Below are 17769 nucleotides of genomic sequence, written 5' to 3'. Positions count from 1 at the left end.
TTTTTATATTGGTACGTAATATACAGATAAATAAGGGCCCTTTAGTCAGTCACATTAAGAATTATTCTTAACGAGAGACACGAGCAGAGTACGATCTCGTCTCTTCCAAGTCAAACTGTTCTCGTCTCCTCTCCCCCAATCATCAATCCCCATCTCGTCCGAGCAGTAGCACCGCGGGGTGGCCGGTTGGTGGCGGCGGGTGGCCGGTAGAACTCATCTCGTCCGTGCTGGCAGCTCAGGTTGGTCGCCGGCGCCGTCCGCGGTGAGCAGCAGCCAGCAGCCGAAGTCGAGGCTCCTGGCAGTGGCGCGGTCGGCCTACCTGGTAGCTCTTTTGCTCCTCCTCTACTTCTAGATCCACCACTGATGGAGGTTGTGCAAGGTCCTATTCCTGTCCCTAAGGTAATTTTGTATTTTAGTTTTACTTTTTCTTGTCTTCTTAGCTCTGAATTTTGCATCTAAATTGGGGAAAGTTCAAACCAGCAAGGTGATGGAAATTGTTGTTTACAGATTATTTTTTGAATATGCAGTGAGGAGGTGATGATTAAGGACAAAAAGCTTATTCCTTCTTGAAAATAAAGAAGGGTGAATGTGAAGGCTATGAAATAGAAGCAGTACATGAACCAGTACACTTACAAGGGACAGTATCCCAGCCACTGCCAGTAAGAGAGAGCTTCTGAAAAGAGATAGACAACAAGAGAGAAAATAGAAGAAGAAAAAAAGGCACCAAGCTAGCAAGCGAGAGAGAGAGAGAGAGAGTGAGAGTCGAGCATGGATTTCGGCACGGGGGCGATGAGCTCTCTCATCCCCAAGCTTGGTAAGCTGCTCATACAAGAGTACAACCTGAAGGAGAGCGTGAAGAAGGGGATTGGAGACCTTAGGGGTGAGCTCCTGGGCATGCAAGGGGCCCTTGTGAAGGTATCCAGCGTGCCGCTGGATCAACTTGACCCGCAGGTCAAGATTTGGGCTAATGAGGTCAGGGAACTGTCATATGCCATTGAGGACAGCCTCGACTCCTTCTTGATGCGCGTTGAGGGTGTTGAGCCAACCAAGCCGAAAATCAAGCACTTGTTGAAGAAGGCCCGCAATAAATTCACCAAGTTCAATGCGCGCCATGAAATTGCCGGTGACATCAAAGACATTGAGAGCCAAGTTATGAAGATCAAAGAAAGGTACGAGAGGTACAAGATCAATGATATTGTTGCTAATCATGCATCAACAACAGTTGACCCTCGTCTCTCGGCTCTATACAAAAAGGTCTCCGACCTTGTTGGCATTGGTGAGCCAATTGATGAGCTAATGAAGCTCTTGTTCGAGGGTGCTGACACGTCTCAAAAAGATCTCAAGATAGTCTCTGTTGTTGGATTTGGAGGTTTGGGCAAGACCACCCTTGCAAAAGCATTGTATGACAAGCTTAGCAAAACATACGAGTGTCAAGGTTTTGTTCCAGTTGGTCAGAACCAAGGCGCGAAGAAAGTTCTCAGTGACATCCTCTTTGAACTTGACATAGATCTGTACAGAGCTGCAGAAAGAATGGATGAGAGGCAGCTGATCAACCAGCTGCAAAAAGTCCTTGCAGGCAAGAGGTAAATCTCTTCCTATGTTAGTCTTAACTTCTTTATGTCACATATGCCCCTAGGTACACTATATGGCTTATATGTTTTGGTGACATGAAATATACACTAATATGGGCGTGGTTAATCATTTTGTATGACATATAAACTAAAACTCCGAAGGTAATTGCAATGCAACTCAAGCTTTGGTTGAGCAAATAAGGACGATGATATATATTGGATTTGTTCTTTATGATATTTTGTTTCCTTCATCTGGTAAAAACTGTAACATGTATATTTTAACATCATTCCTATTAGTTTCTTTTAGTTTTTATGTAATGAATCCTTATTTATATCATTCCACAAGTAAATTATATCAAGAAAAGGCCAAAACAAAAAGAACATACATAACATGCACTACAAGGAGTCATATGCGATCACAGTGCATGTATGCAAACACAACTCATTTTCTCTAGTACTTATTTTCGGGTTCTCTTGTACCCAATAGAGCATTTAGTAGGAAAATGTTGCAAAAGCGGATCTTCTCGAGGTGAATATATCCATGCTCAACGTGCGCAACAATGGTCACACACGCATATCCCCCACCCTTATCCCCTTTATCTCCACCCTCTTTGTCTCTCCTCTCCCCTGATTTCTTTCTTTTTTCTTCTTCGCAACACAACACACCGAAAGAGGGAGAGAGAGGACCCCCAGGCCCACCACAACCTTCCACCACTAGTAGAGAAACCCCCCTTTAGTACCGGTTTTGGAACCGGTACTAAAGCCTCCCACCTTTGGTACCGGTTCCTTACGAACCGGTACTAAAGGTTCCTCCACGTGGGCACGGAGGAGCCCGCGGGGCTGGAGACCTTTGGTACCGGTTCGTAACACGAACCGGTACTAAAGGCTATTTCGTTTAATTTTTTTTATCCTTTTTTTTCTAATTATTTTTCACTCCCTCTTTTTTTTCTTCAGAATTTCTAGTATTTCCGTTAGTCTCTAACTACACTTAATCTCTAGTCAAATTACTTACCCGTGGTCAAACTTCCCGGTCATTCATCCATCCTCACACTACTCCAACACTAGCACGCTTAACTTCCGAGTTCCTTCCCGTTCCACTTCCAAGTGCTTCGCGCGCATATTGTTGATAGTAGTATCATCCTATTAACATGTTGGTTGATGTCACACTTCTTTATTGTTTAAATTCCAAATAATTCTTTTAATAAACAAAAGTAATGATATAATAATAATGTTGAATAAATAAATAAACAAAAGTATCATATCAATCCTATTATTTTTAATTATTTTTTAATTTTTTTATATTTTTTTTGCCAAACCTAAAACCTGAAAATTTGAAAATCTTATAATTTGCTAAAAGTAATAGTAATATTATGGGATTCAAAAAATCTTATAATTATTAATTTTAATTTAAAAAAAATTAAAAATATATAAAATTCTAAATTTCTGGAAAAAATCTACAATCTTCCTGCTTTCATAGTTTCATTTGAAATTTTGAGAATCTAAAAATTGGCTAACCGGGTAAACCCGGGTGAATTCGGATGTAACTTTTTCCCACGATGACTTCGATATATTATACTTTTTTTTCGACGTCGTATGCAAAAGTTAATGCGGTTTTACCATTTTTTAAATTTTTTTTACAAAAAAAGTCAAAACTTGAATTTCTTAATTTCACCAAATAGTAGGTTGCATAACATACAAGAATCCGAAAACATTTTATTTTTTGAATTTTTTATCATTTTCATTTGTATTTTACATTATACAAAGCAAAAAAAGCGATCCACGGGGGGTGGAGGTGCGTGGGGAGCAGGAAAACCTTTAGTACCGGTTCGCGACACGAACCGGTACTAAAGGTCTACCCTTTAGTACCAGTCCGTGTCGCGACGCCAACCCTTTAATACCGGTTCGTGACACGAACCGGTACTAAAGGTTGCAGGCGGCCTGGGCAGTGCAACCGGTACTAATGCACCCTTTAGTACCGGTTCGTAAGGAAACCGGTACTAAAGGCTTGGACGGAAGCCCCTTTTTCTACTAGTGCTTATCAAAGTTGGTGAACACACGGCTGGCCACGGCGAAGACGGTGACGGCGACTGTTGACCTCGGCGGAAGCAACCCTCGACATGGGTGACCGTCAGCTAGCCTTCCCCAAATTGTTACCCACACACTCACAGTCAAGCCGCACAACAACCTAGCTTTGAACTTTTTTTCGCGAAAACACAAAAGCCTTGCGTTTCGATGTATTGATAGAAAAAGAAGGTTATATGTACAAGTCCGTGCACGGACGAACACCACGCCGTACAACTCGATCCAAGAAAAAGAAAAACTAATCTAGGGGAGCAAAAGGCGCACGCCTCGGGCGCCCGCGTCCGCCCAGAGCCGCGCGTCGGCAACTATGTCGTTGAATAGGGTCGTAACCGAAGGCCGCGCGTTGTCGAAGACCGCCGCGTTCCGATGCTTCCATATCCACCATGCAGTAAGCATGATCACCGACGAAGTGCCCTTGCGCAATAGGCTAGGGGTGGTCCGCACCACCAGCGACCACCACTCCGCGAAGTCACCCTCAGCCGAGGGGGGTCCTGATGTGGATCTGATCCACGAGAGGACCTCAAACCATACCATCCTGGAGAACGAGCACCCTGTGAGGAGACCTAGCTTTGAACTTGAGTTGACACATTAAGCATAACGCTCAAACTAGAGCCGGTTCTGAATAAGGCTTGCCCTAGCCTTGACAGGGTTGTGCTCTACCTTGGTGGCTGATGACACTTTGGCCAGATCTAGGGCCAGTGTCCTAGGATTGGCCAACAGCAACACAACCAGCGAAGCCCACAACACCACCAAACACCGTTGGTGGTCCATGCTAAGCATTATCACCTCCAAATATTGCTCCACCACTATGGTTCGTGGGGCCTACACACGTACCGGAGCCAACTCCTCGCACTCGCCATGGGAAATCCACCTCTAACGCCGATGCGGTCGTTGCCATTACAATGACCACCCTTATCGTTCTCTGCCCCAAAGCGACCAAACGTGCCTGTTGCCGCCTCCGCAAATTATCTCTTTGTGTGTTTGGCCAAAACCATAAGCGCTCTGATTTGATAACCATATGAAAAGCTATCATTAAACACCATAGAAATGGAAATTAATGTGTGGCTATTATAGCATATGTGACACTGGACATCTATTCTTTGGCTAAAGATCGACTCAAGATTACCATCAGTTGCATTGGTTGAATGGTTACATGGATTACTCCTTCAGTCAACTGTCTCTAGTTTTGCTACTACAATACACACCTATTTATCTAGAGTTATCTATCTGAAAATAATTGAGGATATTTGAAAGGTTGTGATGTATTTTATACAATCTCTTCTAAGATTCTTAATGCCTTTTTTTGGGTCTGGTGTGTCATAGCATGCTTCTTATTTTAGTGGATACTAGTAAGCTATATAGCTTTTTTGCTAATTATAATTTTTGCCTTCTCACGTGAATAGGTACTTTATTGTCATTGATGACTTATGGGACATACAAACATGGGAAATAATTAAGTGTGCTTTTGTGGATAGTCATCCAGAAAGTAAAATTATCATAACTACTCGTATTGTTGATGTTGCCGCAAGAGCGGGTAGGATCTATCACATGGAACCACTTTCCAATGATAACTCCAAATTGCTATTCTATACAAGAACATGTGGTGGTGAAGAAGTACGTTGGGATAACCAACCCGATGAAGTGATCAACAAAATCTTAAAGAAATGTGGTGGTGTGCCATTAGCTATCATTACAATAGCTAGTTTGCTTGTTGGTAAACCAAGTGCAGATTGGTCTAAGGTGTATGATGCAATTGGTTTTGGGCATGAAGATAGTGAAGTCATCCAAAACACAAGAAAGATACTGTCTTTTAGCTATTATGATCTACCTTCCAATCTAAAGACATGTTTATTGTATCTCAGTATGTTTCCTGAAGATTACTTTATTGAGAAAAAATCACTAATATGGAGGTGGATCATTGAAGGATTTGTCCCTGATAAAGAAGGGATGGGGTCATATGAGCTAGGGGAGATCTATTTCAACAAGCTTGTTAATAAAAGCATGGTCCGGTGGATAAAGCCTAATAAAATATATGAACCTAAGAAACAAGGTTGTCTTGTCCATGACATGGTGCTCGATCTCATCCGCACCATGTCAAGCGACATAAACTTTGTTACTGTATATGACATGGAACAACACAACACCCATTTGCCAGGCAAACGAACCAATAGGGTTCACAGATTGGCACTTCACGGAAGAAGTGTGGAACACAGCTCTAGCATTGAAATGAAACAAGTGAGGTCATTTAGTGCTATCACATGTGGTGATAGTAAGTTGCCCCTCCTTTTGAGCTTTAATGTGTTACGTGTGTTAGTTATTGAGGATTGTGGTTTTTTTGGAAGATCACAGTCTCGAGCATCTTGGGAAGTTGGTACATCTGAGGTATCTAGGGCTGGTGAAGAGTAAAGTTAACAAGCATAGGTCATGATCTGAAGTTTCTTCAGATTTTGGATGTAAGGGGAGGTTCCATAAGTGAGTTACCGCCGTCTGTTGGTGACCTACAGAATTTGAGGTGCTTGTGGGCTAATAAAGGTACAAGTATGAAGGGAGAGATAGGGAAGCTAACATGCCTTGAAGAGCTGCGTCTACATTTGGTGGACAATTGCCCTAACTTCTTCACGGATTTGGGGAAGCTGACTAACTTGAGGGTGCTCCAATTTCATTTCAACGAATGTGAAGAGACCGCAGGCAAGGCTCTGGCAGAGTCTCTGTGCAAACTGCACAAAATCCAAAGTCTAGATATAACCCGTTTCAAAAAACAAAAACAAAGTCTAGATATCGACTCCAGTGGATTAATGGATTACTTTAATAAGGAATTTTGTGTCAGTTCCGGCAGCTTGGATGACTTGGCACCTAGTTCAAAGCTTGATTTCTTTTGTTTAGAGAGACTGGTTATACCCAGGATGCCATCATGGATCAATTCTTTGTGTGTTCCTCTTCTCTCTGACTTGTGGTTGTATGTGGAGGTGGTAGAAACTCAGGGTCTGCAAGCCCTCGGAAGGTTGCCGTCGCTCCGCTGGCTCTTTCTCCAGAGTGGGGAGGAAAAGTGCATATCATATACCTTTGGCAGTTATGAGTTTAACAAGCTGAGATTTCTAGCAACGAACATAGAGATCACTATTGGAGCAGGAGCACTGCCGATGCTTGAGGCACTGTATTACAGTGCCAGCCCTGGAAGAAAAGACAACTTGGTGCCGTGGAATAGTAACATTCGTTCACTTGTTTCTGTCATTTGTCGGCTTGACTGCGCTAAAAGCGGCCGCAGGGAAGTGAAGGCAGCGAAGGCAGTCCTGAGGAAAGCGGGGTTAGCCCATCCCAATGCTGAGGAACTCGACATCGAGATATTCGTACAGAACTTCAGGCCGAAGGCAGCTCGACTCATTGACGCACTCGGGTCGATCCTACATGGTTTGGACAGACCCGATGCAGAGGAAATAACTGCAGATCAGCGAGAGCTACGTTGCATGATTAAATCACTGGAGACTTTGTTACGTGATGATGATGAGCCTCGAGTTGGGAGGTATGGTGAACAAGAGCTGCGTGGCTTTGTCACCAAATTCAAGAGCCTGTTACATGATGACGCAGCTACGGACCAAGAAGAGGAGGTACGTGCATATATTACTCGATCTTATCGGCCCATCACTACAAATATATACCATATGTACCTGATTGCCTGCTCACCGTTTTATGTGTGTCTCATCTCTAGCCGGACAACAGCGGTTCCACGGACGGCGATGACGACGACAATTACGCGGACACTGACACTGAGGACGATACAGATGATGACAATGGTGATAATGTTGATGATAACGGCGCTGATGACGATTCCGAGCAAAAGGAGGTACATAAGTACATACTATGTCATGTTGATCGCATACTAAATAGAAATTCATTCATTTATCAGCCGCTAACTGACCGGCCGATTTCACTTATACTATCTAATTAACCTCCAGGAAGACGATGATGTTGCCACAAGCAGTGGGGGTCACATGGGGCTGCCCTGATGGCGTTCCGTTCCCGGAACCAAAGGCGTCGGCGGGGGTTAGGGCATCTCCAACCGGGCGACCCAAACGGACGCGCTGGGCCGTTCGTTTTGGGCCGTTTGCGTGGCCGAGCGGACGCGCGGACGTCGCCCCGCGTCCGCGCGTCCGTTTGGGTCGCGCGCTGCGCCCAACGCGGGGTTTGGGTCGGCGTTGCCCTATGGTATGTTTTTCTTGTAAATTCACTATAAAAACGCAAAAACGTATTATATAAAATATATAAAATAGTTCAAATGCTCAAAATGTATTACACATTACATAGTCCATGTAATCAAGGATAAAGTATTGTTCAAATAAAATGAAAAAACGATACAAATGCTCTAGGCTTCAGGATTTCCTTCATCATTGTTGTTTGCAGCATTGCTGCCTACATGCTGCACATGTGCTCGACCAAATCAGCCTGAAGCTGGTTGTGTACAGCCAGATCTCTAATTTCATGGTGCGCATGAAGAATGTCCTGGAATGATGCCGGAGCACCTTGAGGAGTAACCAACTCTCCTTGGCCTTCCCAGTCATTATCAAAGAGTGAATCATCCCGCTCTACCTCAACAATCATGTTATGCATGATTACACAAGCGGTCATCACCTCCCACAGAGTTTGCACATCCCAGGCTCTGGCAGGGTGTCTGACGATAGCCCACCGAGCTTGGAGGATGCCAAACGCCCGCTCCACATCTTTCCGGGCTGCCTCCTGCTCTTTGGCAAACCTTGCCTCCTGCTCTGAGGTGGGGTTTCGGATTGTCTTCACGAGTGTAGCCCAAGGTGGATAGATACCATCAGCAAGGTAGTACCCCTTGGTGTAGTGGTGGCCATTGATCTCAAAATCCACATCAGGGGATTGACCGTACGCTAGCCTATCAAACACCGGAGAGCGCTGCAGCACATTGATGTCATTGTGCGAGCCAGCCATTCCGAAGAATGAGTGCCAAATCCATGTGTCATGGGAAGCAACAGCTTCAAGAATGACTGTGCACCCCTCAGAATGGCCGCTGTATTGCCCCTGCCAACCAAAGGGGCAGTTCTTCCACTCCCAGTGCATGCAGTCTATGCTGCCAAGCATCCCAGGAAACCCCCTGGCAGCGTTGATCGACAACAGACGAGCTGTGTCCTCTGCATTAGGTTGCCGGAGGTATTGTTCTCCGAACGAACCGATCACTGCTCTGCAGAACCTGTACATCGATTCCAGGGCGGTTGACTCACTCATGCGCGTGTACTCATCTACGAAATCACCGGCAACGCCATATGCGAGCATCCTAATCGCTGCCGTGCATTTCTGGTACGAAGAGAGGCCTACCTTGCCAAGTGCATCCACTTTCGCACGGAAGTAGTCGTCGTAGATCTTCACGCCATCCATTATCCGGCGGAACAGCGGCCTGCTCATCCGAAAACGACGGCGAAACAATGCCGGCACGAAAATTGGTGTCGGTTGGAAGTAGTCTCTGAAGAGCTGGTCGTGGCCGCGTTCTCTTTCGCGGTCCAAGGCGGCCGCGCGGCCCGGCAAGGACCCCCGGTGCACGGGAATCTGCGAGACAATGTGCTCGTGGATGAGCAGCGCAGCATCCGTGAAAAATTCGTCGTCGGACTCCTCTTCGACGACGTGTCGATGAAGTTCTTGAAGTAGTATTCGTCGTCGCTGTCCACCATGATCTGAAAAGGGACACATTTGAGTTCGAGCATTTCAACGAACACCTCGCAGGCGGAGGCGATCGAAATGCTTCCGTAGGAACCTGCAGGCATGGCCGTCTCAGCCGTCTGGAAACACGGGCAGGAGAGCTCACCTCCGGCGGAAACGGCGCAGCTGCGAACGGCGGGAGGTGTCGCGACGGTGAGAGGACAACAGCGCCGGCGGCGGCGTCCTCCGACTCTGCTACGACGCGGCGAAAGCAGCGCGGGGCCTCGACCTCTGCTTCCGCCCCGCTTGCCGGCGTCTCGACGACGATGGCCGGCGTCGACGCGCTCCCAAATCGCCGGTCCGTGGGTGGCGGCGGAGCGGTGGGGAGATGTGTGCGACGGGCTTGTGTTTTGGGAGGCAGACAGGCGGGCCAGGGGCGGACAAGGGAGGACGCGAGCGACCAGCCTTTCGCGTCCGCGGCCACGCAAACCCGTCCAAGATTTGGGCCGGGTTTGCGTCGATCCGGACGCCCCCGCCGTCCGTTTTAGGGATGGGTCCGCGCGTTGGGCCGGGTTTTTGTCCGTTTCGACCCATCCGGACGCGCGCCCGCGGGATGGGTCGCCCGGTTGGAGATGCCCTTATGCATGCCCCGCACGTGTCTGGCGATTGCCCGGCTCTTCTCCACAAGGGGAAATAGTTGCACGCTTCTCGGCGGGCGGCTTCTTGGTTGCGGGTGTCCCTTGGTTGCTGGCTGGGGCTATCAAAGTGTCAGTTTAAGCCGCGGCACCTGCCAGGTTTGCACTTGTTAGAGCATCTCCAGCCGTGTCCTTCAAACCGTCCCCCAAACCGCGTCGGATTGAGCGTTTGGGGGACGTGTTTTGTTCGTGCCGCGTTTGGGGGACGTCGCTCCCCAGCCGCGTCCCCCAAACGCCGCCCCCAAACATTAAAAGTATATTTTTTTGGCTAGAAAGAAACTATTTAATAATATTCAAATCGGTTGAACATAAACAAATTATATATAAAACATCGAAAAAATATAATTAAATACATATAAACTATCTACTTCTTCTTCTTCGCTGATGGCCCCGCCTCGTCGTCGTCATCGCGGTGGCGCTTCCTGCTCGTCACCTCTTCCGAAGAGGTGGTGTCGGCGCTCGACGCGTCGTCGTCGCCGGTGCTCGTCGGCTGCGCCTTGGCCTTGGTCTTGGCGGCCTTGTCCTTGGCAGCCTTCGCCTTGGCCGCCTTCGCCTTCGCACGGGCCACCGCCGCCGCCGCGGCCACGCTCTCTTCTTCCTTCTCCTCCCAGCCCAGCCATTCCTCCTCGCTGTCAACTGGCGGCGGGGAATCGTCGCCGCTGCTCGGCGTTCTGTCTTTGTCCCACCAATGGCGCCAGCCAGCAGGCTTTCCCTCGCTGGAGGTGTCGGACGGGAGCTGGGAGATGTAGCTCATCGTCGCTGGAGGTGTCGGATGGAGGCTTGGATGAATGACGGCGTACGTACGGGTCTTATTGAGCGCGGATGAATGGCGGCGCAGAAGTCGAAGAGAGCAGCGGTTGCTCTTCCGAGGAGTCGGTGCTCCATTCCGGCGGGGTTGGCGCGTCGTCGACGCGGTTGCCAATGCGACGGTTCCGCTTCCTGTCAACTGCACCGTCGCTACGTATGTGGCGGTTGAGCGTCCGAGCCGCTGACGGGTTGGCCCCGCGCCTCCTCGCCTCTCATTTCGTTGTGTCCGGCGTGCCCGGTGCGTCCCCTGTGGGACGGGAACGGCCTCGGGACGTCGGACACCGTATCGGACCGCGCCGGACAAAAAAGGCCTTTGGGACGCGCGGCTGGGAACGTTTTTTTGTCCGGCGCGCCCCAAATCTCTTTGGGGGACGCTTTGGGGGACGCGACTGGAGATGCTCTTAGCCTGCTCAAGTATCATAACTCTTCAGTTACAATAAATTGCAGTGTGCTATGTGTGTTTGTACACAACAACACGTCTGTCGGTAGCTAGGCTTAAGTTTTCGTTTGTTTAGACATGGTCTAGATCACCACGTCTGATCCTCGTGGGATGGCACGAGTTGTGGAGGGCGTGGCGAGTTTGTAGGAAAGATGGACATGGCGATGGTGGGATGACACCGTCAGTAAGCCCAGTCTTTGACCCCGATTTGTAACGGTTTCAGTTGTAACCGAGTATATATATTGAATAAAAGGAGCGAAAACAGAAAAGTGGTTAGTTGAACACCATGCAAGAATACTCTGTTTCTCTCTCTGGTTGCCTTGTTCATGTTCCTGTGAGTTCTTCTCTGCCATTGTTGGCAACAACACCATTTGTAGATTTAGCTATGTGGGCTCCTGATGGGATGTATCTTAGAATCGGTGCTCATATTGGCGCTCTTATCGCTTATATATATGTTATTCGTCCTTTTAGTATGTGGTTATACACACCAAATTGGAATTCTGAATCATTTCTTCCAGTCATTATCTGTTATGACCGGTATCGGATACGTGAGGAGGGGGCCTAACCGTGGGTCCAACTAGGGAATTAGCCCATTAATCTTTATCAGTTTAGCTCTTTATATACAAGTTGTAAACGAGGCAAACAAACAGCAAGCAATAATAATCATCATTATTGCCGACTCCCAGAGGAGTCGGTTTCCCTAACCCTAGCCACCGCCTCTCCTCCTCGCTCGCGCACGACGGCGCCCTGTCGCCGGCGTTCGCAACCTCGACCGCACACAACCCCCTCCTCCCCCTACAATCTACGCCCTCGGTCCGGTAGAGCAGTTGGTTCTACCAATTTGGTATCAGCTAGCTCGGCTGCGATCATGTCATCTTCCCCCACCACCACGTCGTTGTCGCGCCCGCCCGCTCCCTCGGTAGTCGTCACCACGACGGCGGGCACCGCCGCAGATGAGCGGGGTCATCAACAACCTCGTCACCGCGGTCCAAGGCATCCGACTCTTCTTGATCGGCACCCAGGGGCCCCCGACGCAGCCGCAGCCGCCCGTCTTCTCCGTGCCGGCGCCCGCGCCATTGTTTCCGCCTTTCACGGGCGTCCAGCTGCAACCCCCACCAGCGTCGGCCCACCCCTGGACGCAGTGGCCGCCGTCCTCCCCCGCCGGTCCGAGTCCCGCAGCTACGGGGGGGCGTTCCCATCCACCAGATTCGTTTTCCCCTGTCGCCGTCTCCGCTGCCGGCATGGCTCGCTGCGTCGTCGCCCCAGCCGGTCTACACCACCGCCGGCGAACCGCCGATTCCCACCCTCCCGGGCACCGCCCCCATGGGTTATGCGCGCCCCCATGAGGAGCTTCCCGACGCGCACGGCCACGGCGGCGTTACACCGCCACCACCCCGCTACACCAAGGTCGACTTTGCCACCTTCGATGGGTCGGAGGATCCCCTGAACTAGCTTAACCAGTGCGACAGTTCTTCCGCGGGCAGCGCCCCTAGCGTCGGATCGCACCTTCCCTCACGCAAGACGAGGGCGGAATGCCTCCTTGGGACCGCTTTCGGGAGCTATGCCTCCTTCGCTTCGGGCCGCCGATCCGCGGGAGCCGCCTCGCGGAGCTTGGGCGCCTCCCCTTCACGTCCATGGTGCAGGACTTCGCCGTTCGCTTTCAAGCACTAGCATGCCACGACCCGGGTGTCACGGGGCAACATCACGTGGACCTCTTCGTTAGCGGACTCCCGGATTACATACGGGTGGACGTGGAACTCCAGGCCCCCCACGACCTGCAGATGGCGATGCACTACGCTCGGGCATATGAGCGCCGTGCCCTGGCGCTGCAGCCGCCTCCCCCGAGTCGCGGGGCCGGACCACCCGTCCACCCCCCGCCGACCGCAGCGCCGACCACGCGGCCATCACCGACCGCTCCAGCAGCGACACCGCGTACCTTTTGGTGCCTCACACCGGCGGAGCAATTGGAGCGCCATCGCCTCAGCCCGTGCTTCAACTGCGACGAACCATATGCACCAGGTCACGTCTGCCCGCGCCTCTTCTACTTGGAGACGGTAGACGAAGGCGACACGGACACGGTCGCCGACACATCGACGGAGACCACTCTCGACTCCACGCCGGCCACGGCGTGCGTAGTCTCGCTCCATGCGTTGGTGATACGCGCGAAGCACACGTCCGTTGGGAACCCCAAGTGGAAGGTATGATGCGTATAGAAGCAAGTTTCCCTCAGTATGAAACCAAGGTTATCGAACCAGTAGGAGCCAAGAAGCACGTGAAGGTTGTTGGTGGAGGAGTGTAGTGTGGCGCAACACCAGTGAAACCGGCGCCAACGTGGAACATGCACAACACAATCAAGATACTTTGCCCCAACGTAACAGTGAGGTTGTCAATCTCACTGGCTTGCTGAAAACAAAGGATTAAACGTATCGAGTGGAAGATGATATTTGTTTGCAAAGAACACTAAAGTACAATGATTGTAGTAGATTGTATTCAGATGTAAAAGAATGGACCGGGATCCACAATTCACTAGTGGTGTCTCTCCAATAAGATAACTAGCATGCTGGATGAACAAATTACAGGTGGGCAATTGACAAATAAAGATTCAATACATATCAATGATGATTACTATGAGATTTAATCAGGGCATTACGACAAAGTAGATAGACCGCTATCCAGCATGCATCTATGCCTAAATAATCCACCTTCGGGTTAGCATCCGCACCCCCTCCAGTATTAAGTTGCAAACAACAGACAATTGCATTAAGTACGGTGTGTAATGTAATCAACACAAATATCCTTAGACAAAGCATCGATGTTTTATCCCTAGTAGCAACAGCACATCCACAACCTTAGAACTTTCTGTCACTGTCCCAGATTCAATGGAGGCATGAACCCACTATCGAGCATAAATACCGCCTCTTGGAGTTACAAGTATCAACTTGGCCAAAGCCTCTACTAGCAACGGAGAGCATGCAAGAACATAAACAACACATATATGATAGATTGATAATCAACTTGACATAATATTCTATATTCATCGGATCCCACCAAACACAACATGTAGCATTACAAATAGATGATCTTGATCATGTTAGGCAGCTCACAAGATCTAAACATGATAGCATAAGAGGAGAAGACAACCAACTAGCTACTGCTATGGACCCATAGTCCAAGGATGAACTACTCACGCATCAATCCGGAGGCGGGCATGGTGATGTAGAGCCCTCCGGTGATGATTCCCCTCTCCGGCAGGGTGCCGGAGGCGATCTCCTGAATCCCCCGAGATGGGATTGGCGGCGGCGGTGTCTCTGGAAGTATTTCCGTATCGTGGCTCTCGGTACAGGGGTTTTCGCGACGAAGGCTTTAAGTAGGCGGAAGGGTAGGTCAGGTGGCGGCGCGAGGGGCCCACACCATAGGGCGGCGCGGGCCCCCTCTGGTCGCGCCGGCCTGTGGTCTGGCCACCTCGTGGCCCCACTTCGTATCTCCTTCGGTCTTCTGGAAGCTTCGTGGAAAAGTAAGACCCTGGGCGTTGATTTCGTCCAATTCCGAGAATATTTTCTTTGTAGGATTTCTGAAACCAAAAACAGCAGAAAACATCAACTGGCGCTTCGGCATCTTGTTAATAGGTTAGTGCCAGAAAATGCATAATAATGATGTAAAGTATGTATAAAACATGTGAGTATTGTCATAAAAGTAGCATGGAACATAAGAAATTATAGATACGTTGGAGACGTATCAAGCATCCCCAAGCTTAGTTCCTACTCGCCCTCGAGTTGGTAAACGATAACAACAAATAATTTCTGAAGTGACATGCTACCAACATAACCTTGATGAATGGAGTGATCTGAAGAAAAAGATTGCTAACAAAAAGATAATGACCAAACAAATGAATCATATAGCAAAAATTTTCATGAATAGTACTTTCAAGACAAGTATCAACAAGACTTGCATAAGAGCTAACTCATAAAGCAATAGATTCAAAGTAGAAGGCATTGAAGCAACACAAAGGATGATTAAGTTTCAGCAATTGCTTTCAACTTGTAACATGTATATCTCATGGATAATTGTCAACATAGAGTAATATAACAAGTGCAATAAGTAATCATGTAAGAATCAATGCACACAGTTAACACAAGTGTTTGCTTCTAAGACAGAAAGAAGTAGGTAACTGACTCAACATAAAGTAAAAGAATGGCCCTTCGCAGAGGAAGCATGGATTACTATTTTTGTGCTAGAGCTTTTGTTTTGAAAACATAGAAACAATTTTGTCAACGGTAGTAATAATTCATATGTGTTATGCATAATACTTCCTACAAGTTGCAAGCCTCATGCATAGAATAACAATAGTGCCCGCACCTTGTCCTAATTAGTTTGGATTTACATGGATTATCATTGCATAACATATGTTTCAACCAAGTGTCACAAAGGGGTACCTCTATGCCGCTCGTACAAAGGTCCAAGGAGATCAATCGCATTTGATTTCTCGTTTTTAATAGATCTCAACTTAGGACATCCATACCGGGACAACATAGACAACAGATAATGGACTCCTCTTTAATGCATAAGCATTCAACAACAAATAATATTCTCATAAGAGATTGAGGATGAATGTCCAAACTGAAAACTTCAACCATGATACATGGCTTTGGTTAGCGGCACAATGTTCTTTTCTAACATATGCATACTCAAACCATTTGATCGTGATAAATCACCCTTACTTCAGACAAGACGAACATGCATAGCATCTCACATGATATCCAACAAAGGTAAAAAGTTGATGGCGTCCCCAGAAGCATGGTTACCGCTCAACAAGCAACTTATAAGAACTACGACACATAACTACATATTCATCACCACAATAGTTTTTAAGATATTTTCCCATGAGCTATATATTGCAAAGATAAAGGAATGAAATTTTAAAGGTAGCACTCAAGTAATTTACTTTGGAATGGCATAAAAATACCACATAGTAGGTAGATATGGTGGACACAAATGGCATGGGTTTTGGCTCAAGGTGTTTGGATGCACGAGAAGCATTTCCTCTCAGTACAAGGTTTGGGCTAGCAAGGTTATTTGAAGCAAACACAAATCTGAACAGGTACAGCAAAACTTACACAAGAACATATTGCAAGCATTATAAGACTCTACACTGTCTTCCTTGTTGTTCAAACACTTCACCAGAAAATATCTAGACCTTAGACCAATCATGCAAACCAAATTTCAACAAGCTCTACGGTAGTTCTCCACTAATAGATTTAACTACATGATGCAAGAGCTTAAACATGATCTAATGAGAGCTCAAAACAATTGCCAAGTATCAAGTTATTCCAAACCATATGAAGCATTTTCTGATTCCAACCAAATAACAATCAACGAAGCAATTTTCAGCCTTCGCCATGAACATTAAAGCATAACTAAGAACACAAGTGTTCCATATGAAAAAGCGGATCGTAATATCTCCAATACAAGGATGGTGGGATCCAACTTTATTCAAACCAAAACAAAAATAAAAGCAAACAGACGCTCCAAATAAAGAACATAAGATTTGATGGAATAAAAATATAGTTTCACTAGAAGTGACCTGATAAGTTGTCGATGAAGAAAGGGATGCCTTGGGCATCCCCAAGCTTAGATGCTTGTGTCTTCTTAAAATATGCAGGGATGAACCACCGGGGCATCCCCAAGCTTAGACTTTTCACTCTTCTTGATCATATTGTATCATCCTCTTCTCTTGACCCTTGAAAACTTCCTCCACACCAAACTTAAAGCAAACTCATTAGAGGGTTAGTGCATAATCAAAAATTCATATATTCAGAGGTGACATAATCATTCTTAACACTTCTGGACATTGCATAAGGCTACTGAAAGTTAATGGAACAAAGAAACCCATTCAACATAGCAAAAGCGGCAATGCAAAATAAAAGGCAGAATCTGTCAAAACAGAACAATCCGTAAAGAAGAATTTTCCAGAGGCACTTAACTTGCTCAAACGGAAAAACTCAAAACTAATAAAAGTTGCGTACATATCTGAGGATCACGCACGTAAATTGGCAGATTTTTTTGATTTTTCTACAGAGAGTTCTACGCAAATTCGTGACAGACGAGCAATTCGTTTCTGCGCAGCAATCCAAATCTAGCATCAACTTTACCATAGAGACTTTACTTGGCACAAAAAACATGATAAGGAGAGGTTGCTACAGTAGTAACAACTTCCAAGACTCAACAATACAGTAGTAAAGTAAAAACATGGGTTATCTTCCAAGAAGTGCTTTTCTTTAACGCCTTTCAGCTAGGCGCAGAGAGTGGAAATCAAGTATTATCAAGAGAACAAGCATCAACATCATAATTTGTTCTAATAATAGAATCAAAAGGCAACTTCATTCTATTTCTAGGGAAGTGTTCCATACCTTTCTTGAGAGGAAATTGATACTTAATATTTCCTTCTTTCATATCAATAACATCACCAACAGTTCGAAGAAAGGGTCTTCCCAAGACAATAGGACAAGATGCATTGCATTCAATA

At 47.3% G+C, this 17769-nt stretch overlaps 1 pseudogene; it reads left to right on the top strand.

Moving 5' to 3' along the window:
- Positions 1-229: 229 nt before the first annotated feature.
- On the top strand, positions 230-10036 carry LOC124674415 (annotated as a pseudogene).
- The last annotated feature ends 7733 nt before the right edge of the window (positions 10037-17769 follow it).

This window comes from Lolium rigidum, chromosome 7, assembly GCF_022539505.1.
Source record: "Lolium rigidum isolate FL_2022 chromosome 7, APGP_CSIRO_Lrig_0.1, whole genome shotgun sequence".
In the NCBI taxonomy this organism is placed as follows: Eukaryota; Viridiplantae; Streptophyta; class Magnoliopsida; order Poales; family Poaceae; genus Lolium; species Lolium rigidum.
The sequence above is the reverse complement of the archived record's forward strand: the minus strand, read 5'-3'. Positions and strand labels throughout refer to the sequence as shown.